The sequence below is a fragment of the Chiloscyllium plagiosum genome, unplaced genomic scaffold (genome assembly GCF_037043375.1).
Source record: "Chiloscyllium plagiosum isolate Xiang-an unplaced genomic scaffold, Cpla_swu_hap1 HiC_scaffold_1, whole genome shotgun sequence".
Taxonomy (NCBI): Eukaryota; Metazoa; Chordata; class Chondrichthyes; order Orectolobiformes; family Hemiscylliidae; genus Chiloscyllium; species Chiloscyllium plagiosum.
Genome location: NW_028270139.1, coordinates 104,682,230 through 104,700,996, shown reverse-complemented (window position 1 = coordinate 104,700,996; position 18,767 = coordinate 104,682,230).

The window sequence follows — 18,767 nt, the reverse complement described above, 5'->3', positions numbered from 1 at the left end:
CAATACCACTTCACATTCGTACTATGGTGGTAATCTAAATATTTTACAAATCAGAAGGCCAGCAGTATATTTCTAGTAAGCGTATGATGCCCCTTATGTCAAACTCTGAAATATCACAAACTGACTCCACAAAAGTGATAGCGACCCCTTTCTTTAATTTGAAGGATAACACTGTTGGATCAGTATTATTTATTGATAGTCTGTGTTATACAAACAAGAGTTACAGGTTGGAAGTGAATTAGTATATGCAGTGTCATGTATGAAATTGATACTGTAGGGTAATATGGCAAAGCCAATACCACAGGTAATGTTCTTGTCAATTTGGCTGGGACAGAGAGAGGGGGAGGGATGGTGGGGTTATACATCGGCTCATGGAATTTATATAACTGGGATTATAGGATCTATGCATGGCTTAAAGTGGGTAAAAGTAGGAAAACTGGAATCAAAGTACGGTTTCATTGCATCTGGTTTCAATTCTGGAAAGATAGTGGGCACAATGATTCATGAAGTGTGTCTAGATCTGAAACATGTCTGAGAAGAAAGATTTCTGACTGGACAGTAGCTCTAATGGCCATAGGGTAATGGTTAAGGCCATGGTCTCACCTCTTTTTAGAAGAATTACTATGCTGAGGTGCCCTATTTAAATATTTTCAGCCACATTCATAGACTGTCACCTTGGCTTATTTTTATAATAAGTTATAAATACATTGTTCAATGTTTACTGGCGAATTGCAGAATCGCCAATTAACTGTCTTTTGTAATACATAGGATGTAATCAAAGTTGATCAGTATACAGCAAGAACATTTAACTTCCAAAATTTATTAAAATCTGAATAAAGAATAATAAAAGATAGCTAAGAGGAATTACCTATCCACAAAAACTTCGTTGAAAGTTATTTTTTTCACTCTCTGGTCTGTCTGTAATAACTTTCAAACTGAGTTACAAGAACTGTGCTCTACTTTATAAACTCTGAGTCCTTTTCAGTTACAAAGTCACAGGAAACATTGTACTATGGAATTCAAAATAATAATTAATCCAAGCTCAAATCATAACATTATAAGCGAGTCAGTAAAATTAGAATGACTCTCTGGTTATATTTCTCACATGTAGGTAAGAAGAAAGGAAGCTTGCCTCTAAAAAAACATTACTCCTCCTGCCATCTGTTTGGACGATCTTTAACTTTTTGCTCCACAGATCAATTTCAGTAAAACGCAGTCTGTGAACTCATGCTACTGACCTCTGCTCCTCACCCTTGGGTTCTGACTCTGTGATTGGCAGGAACCTGGGGCGATTAACAGGGGTCAGTTGCACTGAAAAAAATTGTTCATTATTGAAATTGATCTCCATTCAAAAAAAGTGAAATGCCTTCCAAATGGATGGTGAGGGAATGTTCAGTATTAAAGGAGTTGAAAAGATTAGACTATTTAATGGCACATTCCTATACTTCAATGTGTGTCCATCACTGTTATAAATTTGTTTCATTTCTGAATACTACATATTGAAATAATTCTTTTTAAAGGCTTCCTGGTGGCTTAATTGGTAAAAGCACTACGCAGCGTGTGACTGAGTTATACAAAACAGGAAGCTTCCAAGTTCAGCGCCTACACTGTGCTGAATTATTTGATCACAGTTGAGGTGTCAGAAAAGCCGTTGTAATGGCTGCAGTTCTGTGATACATTCAAGGGAAAAATGGTCTTTGAACTCCTGATCTGAAATTTTGTTAACATGTTTGAGTGGTGTGGGCATGGAATGAGTTGAAAAGTGGGCATACTTACCACTTGTAGTACCACTGGACTTTCTATCAAGTCTGCAGTGGACGAACTCCATATTTTAAATTTCATCTTGATATCAAACACAGGGAAAAAGGGTGAGGGTGCACTTTTGACCGACCAATTCTGCCAAGGCATCATTTTGTTTTTGCTTTGTTTTTAACTCCTTTTTTTGCAAGGCCTTGGAATTTGTCTCCTGTATAAATGACGTCTTTTGTATGCAATAGTGGCAGTTACAAAACCAGAGCACAAAACAAGTGAATGTTATCATTCAGGATTTTTCAGATAATGGATGTCCGTGCTCTGAAGAGTCGATTGGGAACAAACTCCCATTGATCAAGCCTGCCCCATGCTGGAGTGTCAATTGGCTGGAGGTGGGAATTCAGTCCCTCAATCAGGAGGATATCCCACCTGAGAGAGTTGCTAACTATTCTGATTGCCTTTTCGTGGCCACTGCTAGAATTATAAGCAGGTTCCAGAGTCAAACTCCAGTAGTCCAGGACTAGGTCTATGGAGGTATTTCCAGAACAAGGAGGGGGAGGTAAGACCAACAGAGAGGGGCAGAAGACTGAGGTCAGGAGATTGAGGGAGCACCTACGAAGGACAGTCCGTGATGGGAACAGTACAGAGGGCCATGCCTCATGTTCAAAGAAATCCATGAACTCAGGTGACCCATCCCCCTTTCCGCTCGAGGCCTGAGCAGCCTCAGTTTACAGGCTCTGACCACTGCTCCTGAACTTCTCAATTTTGATGTCAGTGGGCAACAGCTTTTAAGTGCTTGAGAAGTAGCTGGAGGTAAGATACAACATCGGCATGGCAGGTGCTCTAGTCTTGCTTGGCCCACTCGAACATTGTGGATGAGTTGAGTGGGTGAGACAGTGGTGATAAAGCCATTTGGGGAGTTTTACAACAACATATCCTTCCCCACATTCAAATAAACTGGCAGGAGGACTGTAAAGTTCGGTCAGAGGTCTTTTCATCATGAAAATCATCTTGGTGTTGGAAAATACTTCGATCTCTCTACTTTGGATTAATGAATTTAACTTGACTTTATACAAGGGGCATCCAGTGCTGCTAATGTATGCTGCTTTGAAGAGCATTTAAAAAGACTGAAAGTAAAGTTTATACCAAAATTTGAGTGGAGAGAGTGGTGTGGGAATAATGCCACTGGACAAGTGGTCCAGAGACCAAGGCTAATGCTGTGGGAATGTGATTTTAAATTCAATTAATGAAAAAATCTGGAATTAAAACCTACTCTCAGTTATTGTGGCCATGTTCATTTCATCATTTGTCATATAAAAAAACCCACTGGTTGACTAACAAACAAAGAGAATGCTGAGAAAACTCAGCAGGTCTAGCAGCATCTATGGAGAGAAACAGTGTGAATGTTTCGAGACCAGTATAACTTTCCTTCTTAATTTATCTCTTTTAGGGAAGGGAATCTCTTGCCCTTATTTGTTCTGTGAATCCAGACCCTCAGGAATGTGGCTAGTACAATTGCAACATTTAAAAGCTTTCTGAATGAGTATATGAATGGGAAGGGTTTGGAGGGATATGGGTCAGGTGCTGGCAGGTGGGACTAGATTGGGTTGGGATATCTGGAGGCATGGATGGGTTAGACTGTTTCTGTGCTGTACATCTCTATGACTCTATGACTCTGGATAACACTTGGAAGGGTGTAAGGACACTGAGGGATAGACAACAATTGCTGGCCTTTGCTGCAGTCCCCATCAAGACTAGATTGTTTTTAAATAAGGTTATTTTTAAAGGTATTTTCTTGTTTATTTTGGCCCAGAATTTCTGAAACCCTGTGCTGAATTTTTATCAAAAATCAAGTGTCAATTTTGACAAATTTCTTGGGGGATTTTTCTCGCCTTGAGGCTGAGCAAGATTTTTCACGTAAACTTCCCAAAATCCACTCCATTACTGATGCACCATGGCCCCATGGAACTCCACTCATTGTGCGTTCCCCCTCACCACTGGGGGGAACCTCCCAGGATTCTCAGCACCGATGTCATTTGTAAATGGCAGTTTTGTAGCAACAAAAGCACAGTGAGTCTGAAATTGCCTTGCATGGTTCATGTGAAATACACCAATTAACGTCTGACAGAGTGAAGCTGACAGCTCTCTTTGCAGAACTGGATGTCATGGTGAATGGGGTGGCGCAGAAAAAAGCCATTGTCTATCTCCAGGACTGGCAGAAGAGACCACGCAACAAGACCCTGCCATGCTGGATTGTGGCTGTCATTCAGGTCAGTGCCGTTTGCACAGACCAGATGAATACACATCAATGAAGGAAAGTGAAAGAGTAAATGTCACCATCTTCTCTCTGCTAACTCACATTCACTGTTTTTCTGATACCTTACCCAACTCTTACCAAGCCCCTTGGTCTACTGCTCACTATTGTGCACAAGTTTTTTGTCTCATTCCAAGAGAAAAAGGCCCACAATAGGGTGGAGAGAGCGGTACGGGTGTTGGCGGTAGTGGGGGAGGGGGTGGGTGGATGGTGGGTAGAACTCCTGCTATTCAATTCCTCACCCCCAACAAGGAGAGGATCCTGGCTCTGGCTGCCGAGGACAATCATGGTTCATGTGGTGATGCTGAGATCTCCATCTCCTTGTAACCAATCATTATCCATTTCTGTGCTGCTCTCCCATCATTGTCACAGAGAACACACTCTTAATTTGTCCAAATTTCGACTTGTTTTTCCAAAAGTGGTCTCTCTTTGTTCCTGTTAGGTACTTATGACATTGCAGTTTCTGGGGTCAAAGAGAGCAGGCCCATCAGACACCTCCTCCTCCTCCTCCTCCTCCACCTCCACCACCACCACCACCACCACCACCTCTGAGGAAGGTACCACATTCTTTCCAGGATGCCCTGGCAAGACTGCCTCCTGACCCCTCTTCCACCTTGGTGGGCACTTTGGCTAGATTAGAGTTGGTACCTCCTGTTGGTGAGGACTTCACTGCCACATCTGCACAGCTGGCCGGGGCAGAGATACCCCAGGCAACTGGCACTCAGAGGACTGCTAAACATGCTCAGGCCCGGGCAAAAGAAGACCCTGCAGTGTCAGTAATTCAGAACCTTGTTGAAATACACAAGCAGACACAACAGCAGCAAGTTGGTGTGACAGAAGCATTGAGCAAAATGGCTCAAAGGTTGGAAGATTTCACCAAAGTTACTTACACAGTGCTCCCACTGGCACACACTTTCATATACATTCTGCTGTATAACACATGACCCTGCACTCCATTATTCTAGACACTGGTGTTCAGCAAAATAACAGCAGATGAGGGGCCTTGTCCTCACTCCAGATGTTCCTTCCTCACAAGGAGATAGTAGGCCCCTACACCCCTCCCCAAGAAGTCTCCTCTCGGGTCACTCCAGGAGTGCCCATTCATCCACTTCCACCCTGCCTGCAATACTCAGCACTGTTCAAGTGGAAGAAATTGAGTCTGCCTCTGGACAGGGTGCACTCAGCATGACTGGGCCCTCTAAACAAACCATCCTTGTGGTGGCTCAACTAAACTTCCAAGACTGATAGTCTCCATTGTAGCTGAAAATGTGTTGCTGGAAAAGCGCAGCAGGTCAGGCAGCATCCAAGGAACAGGAGAATCGACGTTTCGGGCATAAGCCCTTCTTCAGGAATCCTTATGCCCGAAACGTCGATTCTCCTGTTCCTTGGATGCTGCCTGACCTGCTGCGCTTTTCCAGTAACACATTTTCAGCTCGGATCTCCAGCATCTGCAGTCCTCACTTTCTCCAGTCTCCATTGTAGGACAGCCTCCCTCAACGCCAGCTACAGATCCCAGCACTGCAGCAAGACATAATATTAGGCAATGGAAGAAAATAACTTTCTAATGGCATATAAGTGCATAGATGGCACTTCAGAGGTTTTGGGATAGTGTATTAACATGGATGGAAAACTGGCCAGCAGAAAGGAAGCAAAGAGTAGGAATAATTGAAACATAGAATCATACATTAAAAAAGAGATCCTTTGATCCTTCGAGGCTCTTCCACCAAACGACACCAAATCGATACCAACTCCACTTTACAGCTGAAAGCACATAGTCTGGCAGAACTGACATGTTAAGAGAGACAGGATTGGTTAGACTCTATTCTTGTGAATAGAAAAATGAGGGGAATCTCATAGAAACCAAGAAAGTTCTGACAGAACTAGTGAGAGTAAATGCAAAAGTGATATTCTTGATGACTGGGGAGTCTAGAACCAGATGTCACAGTCTATGGAGATGGGGTAGGTCATTTAGGATTGAGATCAGAAGAAATATCTTCACCAGAAACGGGGGAACTTGTCTAATTCTTTGCCACAGAAAGTGGTTGAGGCCAAAACGTTGAATGCTTTCAAGAAGGAGATAGATGTAGGTCTTAGGACTACATCGAGGATCAAAGGGTATGGAGCAAAAGCTGGAGCACGCCACTGAGTTAGATGACCAGCCATGGTCATTCTGAATGGCAGATCACGCTTGCAGGGTAAAATGGCCAAATGTTCCTATTTTCCTATGAATCTTTGGAAACATGCACATTTGTAAATTAATGTTCATCTTTTATCATCAGCTGTGAGTCTCTCTAGTTGCAACTACAATGAAGATTAGAGGCTAGCTACCCTTAGGATTATACAATGTTTGATGGCCCAAGGTGCTATTGAGCACCATTTGCAGCTCAGGGGAATCTGGAAGGTGTTTGCACCTTTGACACCCATGGTGAAACTGTCCAGGCTGCAATGCATTGCTGCATGTCACAGACATTACTGGCATTGATTTCTGATGCTAGATGATGTGGTAAAGAAAGCTTGCAGTAAAGATTTGGATACACTGAGTAGATCAATGCCTAAGGTCCATATATAGCATTTAGGGTTTGCAGCTGTCTCTTGTCTGTATAATATGGGTATCGATTTAATCCTATTGCCTGTACCTCACAGAATGAACATTTTCCCTGCCCACCCTGGGTGAGGTGACAGCCATTTTTACCTCCATCGTGCTCTTTATATTTGCATCATGAAGGAAGGAAATAGCAGTTGTACATCTGGGGTGTATCAAATAGTCATCACTATCTAGATGACCCCACCCCTGTCAAATACTCATATTCCCCTTTGGTTAGTCCTCCTTGTCAGGCTTTGGTCTTACCCACATTCAGATCATCCAGTCTATTTAACTCTTTATCCCCCAACTTCACCATCTGAGCCACAGCACTATTATGTTAATATATCACTAGCCATTATATATCACATAGTAATGCACTATTCTCTCATTGAAGGCAGGATGATTCTCACTCTACATTATCCCTTACCCATCCATGCTGTATTGAGTTCCCCATGTGTGGCTGGTACATGGTGCAGATTGACATAGCTCAGTGGCATATCCACCCCCTTGATTGATGGCTGCTGACTACCATGTCAAGGGCTGCCTGGCTTTATGTCTGTATTAAAAGACAAGGCAAAGACAAAAGCACTGGGAGCCTATAAACTTCCCCGCTTTCTCAGCAATACATGCTTTTCTATCAATCACTTTGCCATCTGCAAACTTAGCAACAATGCCCTCAGTTCCGTTGCACAGATTATTTATGTATAAATGAATAATTGTGGTTCCAATCTGAACCAAGTGAAAGTCCACTATCCAGGGGTTGCCATCCCGGGAAAGATGCTAGTTCTTCTGGATGGAAGTAATCATGGGTTTGGAAGGTGCTCTCTGAGGATGTTTGGTGAATTTCTGCAGAGCATCTTGTACATTCTGCACAATACAGCTACTGGACATCATTGGTGGAGGGAGTGGATGTTTGTGGAGATGGTGCCAATCAAACTGGCTGTTTTGTCCTGGATGGTGTCAAGCTTCTTGAGTGTTGTTGGAGCTGCACACATCCGGGCAAGTGGGGAGTATTCCATTACACTCCTCCACGTGTGCCTTGTAGATGGTGGACAGAAAAGTCAGGAAGTGAGTTACTTGCCACAGTATTCCTAGCCTCCGACCTGATGTTGTAGCCATCGTGTTTACATGGCAAGTTCAACTGAGTTTCTGGTCAATGGTAATCCCTAGGATGTTGATGGTGGAGAGTTCAGTGACGGTAACACCATTAAATGTCAAGGGACAGTGGTTAGGTTATCTCTTATTGGAAATGGTCATTGTCTGGCATTTGTGTGGTATAAATGTTACTTCTCATTTGTCACCCAAGCCTGGATGGTGTCCATATATCTTGTTGCATTTGAACATGGACCTACTTCAGTATCTGAGGAATATCTGCAGAACTGCCTTCCCAGTTCTTCCTCCACCCAGAGCACCAATTTAATTTTGCATTTATCTGTATGTCAGTGTCGGGAGTTATTTTATAGGGGTTAGAGTTTTAACCAGTAGAGTTATATGTCAACAATTTCTTATTGTTATATACCTTTAGCTGAAACCTATGCATTCGTAATAAATAGTAATTTTTGTTTAATACAGAAACCTGGTCTGGGCTTTCTGTCAACTTTGGTGCAAAAGGCAAACAAATTGGAGAATTTTGCATACCTCATTAAAACTTCAGGCTTCGGGATGAATCTGGGAATAACAGGACTTGATTTCCAACTGGGAGAAAGTAAGGATTGCAGATGCTGGAGATCAGAGTCAAGAGTGTGGTGCTGGAAAAGTGCAGCAGGTCAGGCAGCATCCAAGGAGTAGGAGAATCAATGTTTCGGGCAAAAGCCCGTCACCAGGAATGGTCCTGATGAAGGTCTTATGCTCATAACGTCGATTGCCTTGATTTCCAACATCCTATCCCAGTAAGACATGACAACACAATCCTTAACCAGGAGTGACACACATTCCTCATCCACAGACATTGGCATCTGAGATTTGCCAACTGTTGATGATCATTATGGTACCTTTATAATTCATTTGTAGGACATTTAGGAAGCACAGTCGTACCTTGCAGGGCACACTAGCAACTCGCATTGAAAGACTGCTCCAAGACAATTTGCAGGCAGGGACAGGACCAGTTTACGGATTGGACCAGGCTGCAGCTCAGGGATGCTCAACTGATGTCTTAGTGCTTGCTCACTTGGCAGCTACCTGCATTATTGCACTATCCTTGCCTTGCTATGTCATAGTTGATAAAGTGTGTCGTTGGAAAAAGCACAGCACGTCAGGTAACATCTGATTAGCAAGAGAATTGATATTTTGGGCATAATCCTTCATCAGGACTGGAATCCAAACTCCAACCTCCTGCCCTCATAATGGGCAGCTCTCCACTCCCTCTGCTCCAACCCCAACTTCACCATTAAACCAGCTGACAAGAGAGGCGCAGGTGGTAGTATGGCACTCCAACCTCTAGATCACTGAAGCCAGACACCAACTCACTGATACTTCCACCTACCGCCCCTTCGACCATGACTCTACCTCTCATCGCCAAACCATTATCTACCAGACCATCCACAACCTCATCACCTCAGAGGAGCTCCCATCCTCAGCGTCCAACCTCATACTTCCCAACCCCATACCACTCAGTTCTATCTCTTAAATAAAATCCAAAATGACTGTCCCAGTCGACCGATTGCCTCCGCCTGCTCCTGCTTTACACTGCCTACGTTGCCTTGCCCACCATGCACTTCAGCCAGAGCCCAAACTATTAGTACAGGCATATTGGTTTTCTCTTTTGTATAGATGCTGAGAGAGGAAGCTTGTTTATAGGTATCTGTCTAGTGGATTAGGATATCTTGATGTATGTGCCAGTTGTCTTTGTGGCAAATGTTTATTTAACCAATGGGCCACATCTGACAGTTTGTGGAGGATAGTCCTCAACCCAGTCAAGGGGGTGCTGCTGCTGTTTGTAATGGATCCCTTTTTGGTCAGTCATGGGCACACCATCAGTCATCCAGTCGATCACTCATGATCAATGTTTCAGGCTTTGCAGCTGCTTCAAGGTCCCAGGCATGGCGATTGGTGATCCACGCATTGACTTCTGCATGGACCTCAGAGATCGATGGACTGAGAGAAAGATTAGGAGTATTGCTCATGGTCAGAAGATCTGTCCAGCTACAGTCCAGCTTAGTCGCGTGTGCACGTTGAAATACTCAGTGAAATCGGTTCGGGGCGTGGAGTGAATACAGTCCTGTGCCATACATTGATCATTGGCAATGATGCAACAGGGGCCTGTAAGGGCAATGGGGGAAGTGCAACCTTGGCAGAGTGATTCATGCTGGTCAAAGGTGATTTGCACCATCCTATTGCTCCTTGCAAACAGAACATTAGTGCCTCAATGCAGAAATTAGCATTAATGATGTGTAAAGATGGTAGTGCCAGGCAAAGGCAAACCACTACAGTGCAACGTCCAAGGATGCTGTGAGATGTATAAACCATCATATCACTATCTGACATGTACGTTTCCTGATAGTCCACACTGAATTCCCTGAGACATTTCCGCATTGAGATGGAAGGGTCAGAGCGCAGCAGACACTCCCTTTTAATGCAACATGGTTACATCACTCAGCTGGTGCACCAAGTTGTAGCTGAAGCGGGATATGTGATGGAGATATGGTCTTTGTTATTGGGCGGAGCATGTCTCATTGTAAAGAGCAGTGTGTGCAGTCCCTATCTAAAATGTATGCCACCATTAACTAGTCTGAGAGTTAAGAACGTCTCTCAATCCTTGAGTTCCCAATGTTGGTCATTTCCTCTGAGAATCTTACATCAAGACATTGGTAGGACATTGGTCACTGTAACTGTGAATGCAGCAGAACTGCCTACAAGGCCAGGAATAGGCACAGTCTTTGGGAAGGATCCAGTTCAATGAGTGGTTGAAGCTGCAGAACCCCTCCCTCAGTATGTGAGATCCGCAGAGGTTCAGTGTCCTTCAGCTCTGACTCCATCGTATGGGAGTGAGTGAGTGAGTGAGGCTCAGTATCAGTGGGCAGGGTTTTTATGTCCTGGATCTGGCATTGTCTGATCAGGTTGGGCAGCAGAGTCAGGTTGGTTGTCCTATCCATAGCAAAATGTTGGAAATGTGGAGAATGTTTGGAAGAGCATTGCTCTGTATTGGTTTTAAGAGAGTTTGAACATCCAAACAAGAGAAATGTAACCCTGGGTTTTTCCTTTCCTGCTCAACCTCCAATTCCTTCTTATCTACTACTTCTTCCACCCATGTCTTTTACCTCATGCCTGTTATCCCTGTACCAATAGGAGTCTTGTTGACTTGTCAAAGCCACATGTCTCTGTTTCTCACCAGTTGGAGAGAAGACAATGAGATTGTTTCTGTAGGAGAATCTGTGCAGCCTCCCCAATACAGTGAGGAACTCTGAGATGTGACAGTGTCACCTACGTCTGGATGAATCTGTTGGTATGGAAATTGATGGTTCCAGTCATCTTCACATCAACTGGCATTGCCATCATTGCCCTTTTTGTAGCCTCAAGTCAAGTTGTCCGAGGTTGCACAGGTCAGTGACCACTTGCTTGCTAAATTGGAACAGCCTCAGACATAACTCTGTGGAAATAAGAAAACTGCGTTCTGAATATCTCAGTGGGGTGCAGGCTTCCACGGAGCAAACTTCCATCCCTACCTCAGATATGGACGTGCCGGTGTTGGAGTGGGTTGGACAAAGTCAGAAGTCACACAACACAAGGTTATAGCCCAACAGGGTTATTTGAAATCACAAACTTTTGCAGCACCACTCCTTCACCAGGCACTTCTTCACCTGACGAAGGAGCAGCACTCCGAAAGATTGTGATTTCAAATAAATCTGTTAAACTTTAACCAGGTGTCATGCCTTCTGACTTTGTCCTTACTTCTGAACACAGCTCTCTCTCTGCTGCCTGTTGCTCGTCAGTCCAAAAGGGACTGTCTTACTGACCTATCTGACTACCACACCATCAAACTCTATTGAACTCCTTGGAAACTTTTGATCACTTCTCTTCTGTTTCCAACAATCTTTCAGGACTCCTTCAACAACACTCTGTGTACAGGGCACAATCTCAAGATTGCAGATGACACAAAATTTGAAGGTGATGTGAACTGTGAAGAGGACAGCAGAGAACATCAAAGAGATGTTTACAAGCAAACTACTCTGGATGCTGGAAATCTGAAATGCAGGTGGACTGTAGCTGTTCAAGAAGACAGCCCATCGCCATCTTGTCAAGGCCAGCCAGCGACATCCAAGTCCCTACGAATGAATAGAATGAAATAAAGTTCTAAAGAAGAGTTATATCAGACTCAAGATGTTAACTCAGTTTATCACTCCACAGATGTGCTGAGTTTCTTCAGCACTTTCTGTCTTGATTTCAAAGTGAGTACAGACCAATACAAGGACCTTAGTAACCTTGGCCTACCACTTAGACCACAAAGCCTAGCGTCAGAAGCAGACCAGGAGTCAGGTGTCCCAAGGAACCGATCCCAGTGAAGTTACAAAACCAAGTTTGCACCAAATGACCAGCTGACTTTGCACTGTATCCCTGTTTAGGCTTTGTAACTTTCAAAGAAATGTTTTTAAAATGATGTTTTCATGTCAGATATTCTGATTCCCTTAGCAGTGTTAAAGCATTTGGCAAACTGTTTTACTTTTTTTTTAATGCAGTGAATGCTTTCAGTCTGAGCGAACAGAAACTTTGAGAAGGATTTCCCTCCTTTCATACTCAATGGGGAAAACAAAATCCCACTTGTGTTTAATGCTAAGTGACAAACTGTAGTCAACCAAAACCTGATTGCCATGGCAGCACAAAGCCCCTCATGCTGTTCTCATAATGTACAGCTACTCAAAGCTGCAAGGTGAAAAACAATACAAGCCAAGCCAATAAGAAGTGTTGAAAAGGAGGAAATTTGTAAAATTTTATGGTGAAAGAAATCTCTTGCCTTATAGTAAGTTATCTCAAGTCGTGTGAACAATCTTGCTCCTCAAACCTCCAGTGCAATGGTGACAAGGAAAGTTTGTGAATTTGAAAACATTACAATATCTGTTCACTCATTGGTCATGGAGCTAAGAGAAAAATATGACCTGTAAAGGAAGAAGGGATTTGTCCTAAATAAAAGAAAGCAAAGAAACAGCGGGTTGCCCCTGTTGTCCCTAGTTTTAAGTCTGATCCTCCTGGCACTGTGACGATACTCAGTTCTTTAATCTGATTGTGCTTGGAAATGTTCTCACTATTTCTTGCGAAATTTCAAACACATTTTATAAAGTTGCGAACAATGAAAAAGGCTGAAAAAACTTTCAATACTTCTATTTTAGGTTGAGTCGTGTTGAAATATTAAGTTGCCCTTGTTCCAAGTAAATGCAATTCTAATTAGCCATGGAATGTGCTATTACATCAGACATTAACATTTCACTTTCAAGTTCTTAACACATCTCTTAATACCCAGCGTCGAATGTTCTCACTGAAAAGGAATTCCTTGCAATTCAGTTCATAATCCTCAGAGCAGAAAGAGGCTAATAAACAGGCTGTCAATGCTACTAGACAGGAAGGTGCTTGAACTTGGCAGTCTGATCTATAAAACAGACAAAGGAAGAGACTGGGAGCGAGTGTGAAAAGGCCTGGGGATGAGGTATAGTGAGCTTGTGAGAATTTTTCTGCTCATTGAATGAAGATGTTAATTTTGCAAATGCTAACAAAATGTATAGGAAAGTGCAAGCCTCAAATCTCACTATTAGGAAGCTCATTAAAAAGATTAGAATGGAAAATGAAACTATTCATTATTGAAACAAATCTGAATTGAATTAATATATGCAGGGTGGTGACTTGTTTCAGGAGCAGTTTCTTTTGGTATTTCCTTTTAAAGCTTTTACTTTTTGGGAGAAGTGCAAGATGATTTCTGAGAGAGTCAGTAACTAGAACACATCTTTACTTGTACAGGTGGTCACTTATATTCAGGCTATTCCCTGGCTGCACAATTCTCAAGATTAGATGTTAATGATTTCCTGGAAAAAAGTTGTTATGGAAGGCTTGAGATACAACCTAATTGTCTGCACACTGAGGCTGTTATCCACAATGCAATATATTTTATTTTGTGGTTGCAATTGTTGAAGGTGTTTAATTCAGATGTGTGAAAATCTAAGGCAATTATTTACATATGTGAATTATCACACCATGGTTGGAAGTAGCAGTGAACCCTCAATAACCGAAGTTATAAAAACAGAAAGGGCTGGAATTTGCAGTCAGCAGAGCAATAACAGAGTGTGAAATGAGAAGCGCCAAGTTCCTCATTCAGACAAAGAGAATTTTTAATCAGACACCTTCTGTTTTTCCCATGTTTCAGATGTTAATTTTTTTTAAAATCCTTTTTTTAAATCTCAGGTCAACTTCACTTCCAGAACAGGTGATTCTGTTTGTCTTGGTTGTTTATGCTGTGGAATTTGACAAGATTTCTGACAGTATGATATGGTTTGAGTGTTAGCCCTTGGAATGTATACAATGAAGAACAGGTTCTTGTTAAAACAGAATGTATACTCATTCGGCAGTGTGCTGTCTGTTGTTGTGAATGGATAAGCATTGTATGTCATAGAAGTGTAGCTTTCATCTGACACAAATTAAATAATTTCATTATCTATTGCAATTGAATGTGACGAGGTTACGTTTGTACCAGAATGTTATGTGTTATGATTTCATTATTTTAAAGTCTGCGGCCTGTCTAATCCAGAATCTGTACAATAAAAGTATGGACAGCAACAACATTGGTGGTAGAGTGGACAGTGAAAAAGGTTATCCAAGTTTGTAAAAAGATCTTGATCAAATGGGTCAATAAGCTGAGGAGTAGCCAACGAGTTTAACTTAGATAAATGCGAGGTTTGCATTTTGGTTAAACAAACAAGTGCAGGACTTATATAATTAATGGTAGGGCACTGAAGGTGCTGTAGAATAAAGACTGAGGGGTTTGATATTTGCATACAGATGGACAAGGTGGATAAGAGGGCATTTAGCACGCTTGCCTTTATTGCTCAGACCTTTGAGTACACGAGCTGGGATGTTATGTTGAGGATGTTGGTGAGGCCTGTTCTGGAGAACTGTGTGCAGTTCTGATTGCCCTGCTACAGGAATAATACTATTAAATTGCTGAGGGTTCAGAAAAGATTTACCAGGATGTTGCAGGGAATGAGGGGTCTGAGTTATAAAATTGGTTTGGAAAGGCTGAGACTTTTTTACTGGAGTCTCGGAGATTGAGGGATGACCTTCTAGAGGTTTATAAAAATCATGAGGGGCATAGATAAGGTGAATAGCAAAGGTCTTTGCCTGAGGGTGGGGGAGTTCAAAACTCGAGGGCATATTTTTAAAGTGAGAGGAGAAAAATTTAAAAGGGCCTGGGGGCAACATTTTCACACAAAGAGTTGTTCATATGTGAAACGAATTGCCAGAGGAAGTGATAGACACAGGTACAGTTACAACATTTAAAAGACGCATGGATGAGTACATGAAGAGGAAAGGTTTGGAGGGAGAGGGCCAAATGCAGGCAGGTGGGAATAGTTTAGTTGGGAACATGGTCAGTGTGGACTAGTTGGACTGAAGGGTCTGTTTCTGTGTTGTATGACTCTCTGACTCTATAATACAACATTCCCCTCATTATTCCTTGAAAGAATGAGAATGCTTTTCTGATAAACATGTTCCAGCATTCATATAAATACGTCATCTCTACACATTATTAGCTAATAGATATTTTTCAGCTGGAAGAAGGTTTGTAGTGAAGTTCTTAGGGGTCCAACACAGTGCATGCATTAAAATCATCAAGGATAGATAAGACCAGAAGACAATAAGACCATAAGATATAGGAACATAATTAGTCCATTCAACCAATCGAACATTCTATCATGGCTGTTTTGTTTCTCAACCCCATTGTCCTGCATTATTCCTGTAACCCTTGAACCCCTGACTAATTAAGAACCTATTATCGCTATCTTAAATACACTCAATAACTTTGCATCCATAGCCTCCTGTGGCAATGGGTTTCAGACATTCACAACCCTCTGGCTGAAAATGTTGCTCCTCATCTCAGTTCTCAAATGTTGTCCCTTCACTCTGAGGCAGTGCCCTCGGGTCCTAGTCTCTCCTACTAATGGAAACATCTCTGCCATGTTCACTCTATCCAGGCCTCTCAGTATTCTGTGAGTTTCAATCAGATTCCCTGCTTCTTTCCAAACACATATGACAAGCCCGGCATTTCCGGGATCACTTTTATGAACCTCCCCTAGACTCCTTCCCAAGGCCAACATATATTTCCTGAGATAAGGGCCAAAAATCTCTCACAATATTCCAAATGCAGTCTGACTAGAGCTTTATACAGCCTCAGCTGTACATTTCTGCTCTAGTATTCTCTTGCTCTCAAAGGGAATGTGAACATTGCATTTGCCTTCTCCACTGCCAAGTGAACCTGCATGTTAACCTTAACAGAGTTTGAAATAAGACGTCTAATTCTCTTTGTACTTCAAATTTCTGAAGTCTTTCCACTTTAGGAAACAGTCTCTGCCTCTATTCTTCTCACAAAGCCCATAATCTCACACTTTCCCACATTGCATTCTGTCTGCTACTTCTTTGCCCACTCTCCTGGCCTGTATTTCTGCAGTCCCCCTACTTCCTCAACCTGCCTTTCCACCTACCATGTGTCATTTGCAAACGTAATAACAATGCCCTCTGTTCCTTCACCCAGATTATTAACGTACAGAGGTGGATAGTTGTGATCCCAACACAGGCCCCTGTGGAACTCCACCAGTCACTAACTGCCATCCTGTAAAAGACCTCGTTATCCTTGCTCCCTTCCTTCTGCTAGTCAGCCAATCCTCTATCCATGCCAGTAGGTTAACCCCAGCAACCTGGGCTCTTATCTTATTTCGCAGCCTCCTCTGCAGCACTTAAGCAAAGGCCATCTGGAAATAACCTCTTGCCATCACTAGTACAAGAAATTATGCCAAAAACCATCATTTTGCATTGCCACCCATGTGAGTGCTGTCCACAAAATGTTTACCAGGAAATGTCAATGTTGATATTTATTAAGCTTGGACATTGATAAGTATGACAATTTATAAAACAGCAGCAAAATTTGTTAAATGTGGAACCCACAGCAAAGATTGATTTGAGATCCACTGAGCTGAAATAATATGTCATTGAAGCAAAATGCCAATCCACCTGATAAAGAAGATCAACCCAGTAACTGGAAAACTGCATTACTTGAAAGTACCTAAGACAGTCAGACTAAAGGCAGCGACATATGACATAATTAATTATTGGGTCAACCTGGAACCTTAGAGAAATTACTGCACAAAGAGCTCATTTGCACTTGCTTAATAAGCCAGCTAGCTATTCTAATCCCAGTTTCCTGCATCTGTCCACATGTATTCCAAGGTACAACACTTTAGGTATAGATCCAGGTTCCTTTAAATTGAGTGGAGGATTTCTGCCTGAACCACTAAACTGGGCAGTGAAATCTCAGAGACCTATCCCCCTTTTTCTTCATGGCTTCTCTAATCCTTCTAGCTTAAATATGTGACTCTAATTGACTTTACTCTAGGGGAAGCATGTCTTCTCTATGAGCTCCATACAGATTCCTCATTATTTCATACATCCTGATTAAATCACCCCACAAATTCTATTGTCCTAAGGAAAACAATCATAGCCTATCCAATCTTTCCACATAGCTGCACATTTTAAGCCCTGGCAGCATTCTTACAAATTTCTTCTGTACTCTATTTACAAAATAATGTTCTGTTTTTAGATTGGTGACTGGAACTACATAAAATTCTATATATGGCTGAACCAGTGTCTCATTTGGTTCCTGGATTACTGCTGCTGGAAGAGCACAGCAGTTCAGGGAGCATCCGGGGAGCAGTAAAATCGACGTTTCTGGCAAAAGCCCTTCATCAGGAATAAAGGCAGAGAGCCCAAAGGGTGGAGAGATAAGCTAGAGGAGGGTGGGTGCGGGGAGAAAGTAGCATAGAGTACAATAGGTGAGTGGGGGAAGGGATGAAGGTGATAGGTCAGGGAGGAGGGTGGAGTGGATAGGTGGTTCAGGACTCTCATTTCCTCACCCAATGAAGGAATGGATTCCACATGCCTTTTTATTTCCCACTTTATTGTCCTGTCCTGACACATTCAGGGACCAGTGGACAAGAATTCCAAGATGTATCTCTCTTTTTTATCTTTCTCAATACCCTCCCATTTATTGTGTATTTTCCTGCTTTAATTCCTCTACCCAAATTGCAGCTTGATGTCTATTTACTAACTTTCCATTCACTCAACCATACCATCTTCCTGCAGTCAACAGCCATCCAGAACATGACCAACCAACATTTGTTTCATCAGCAAATTTCCCACTCATGCCTCTCACAGTTGGGTCTAAATAATCTATGAAGCTCCAATGAAAATCGCTTTCCCTTTGCAAAAATGTTCATCGGCATTGCCTTTTGTTTTCTAATTTGGATTCAACTTGTCACATTCCCATGGGCTTTAAATTTTCTATATGGGAATCTGTCAAATGCTTTACTAAAATCCATGTAGACAGCATGCCCTGAACTACCCTCATCATTCTTGCTCATTACTGCTAAAAAAATCACTTAAATTAATAAGGCATGATCTTCCCTTAACAAAGTATTACGGCTATCATTGATTAAGCTATGTATCTCCAAGTAGCATCGTATCCTATCTCTTAATATTAATTTCATTAATTTTGCCACCACTAAGATCAACCTAATTGGCCTATGCTTATGTGGTCTAACCCTCCTATCCGTTTTGAATAACAGTACAACATTTAGAGAATTTCAATCTTCTCACCTGCACAAGGTGAGGATTTGAAAATGATCCTTAGAGCATCCACCATCTGCTGCTTGTCGGGGATATAATTCGTCCAGCCCTGTTGGTTTATCCACAGTCAAGGAGGTTAGTTCCTCCAATAGTTCCTTTCAAATTGTGCTTATTTCATGAAATATTTCACACTCATCTTCATGATTGACTCGAACAGCTAGTATCTCCTTTGTGAAGTCAGAGGCATAATACTCATTTAGAACAAACTGCATCTGCATTCACACACACGTTACCATGTATATGTCT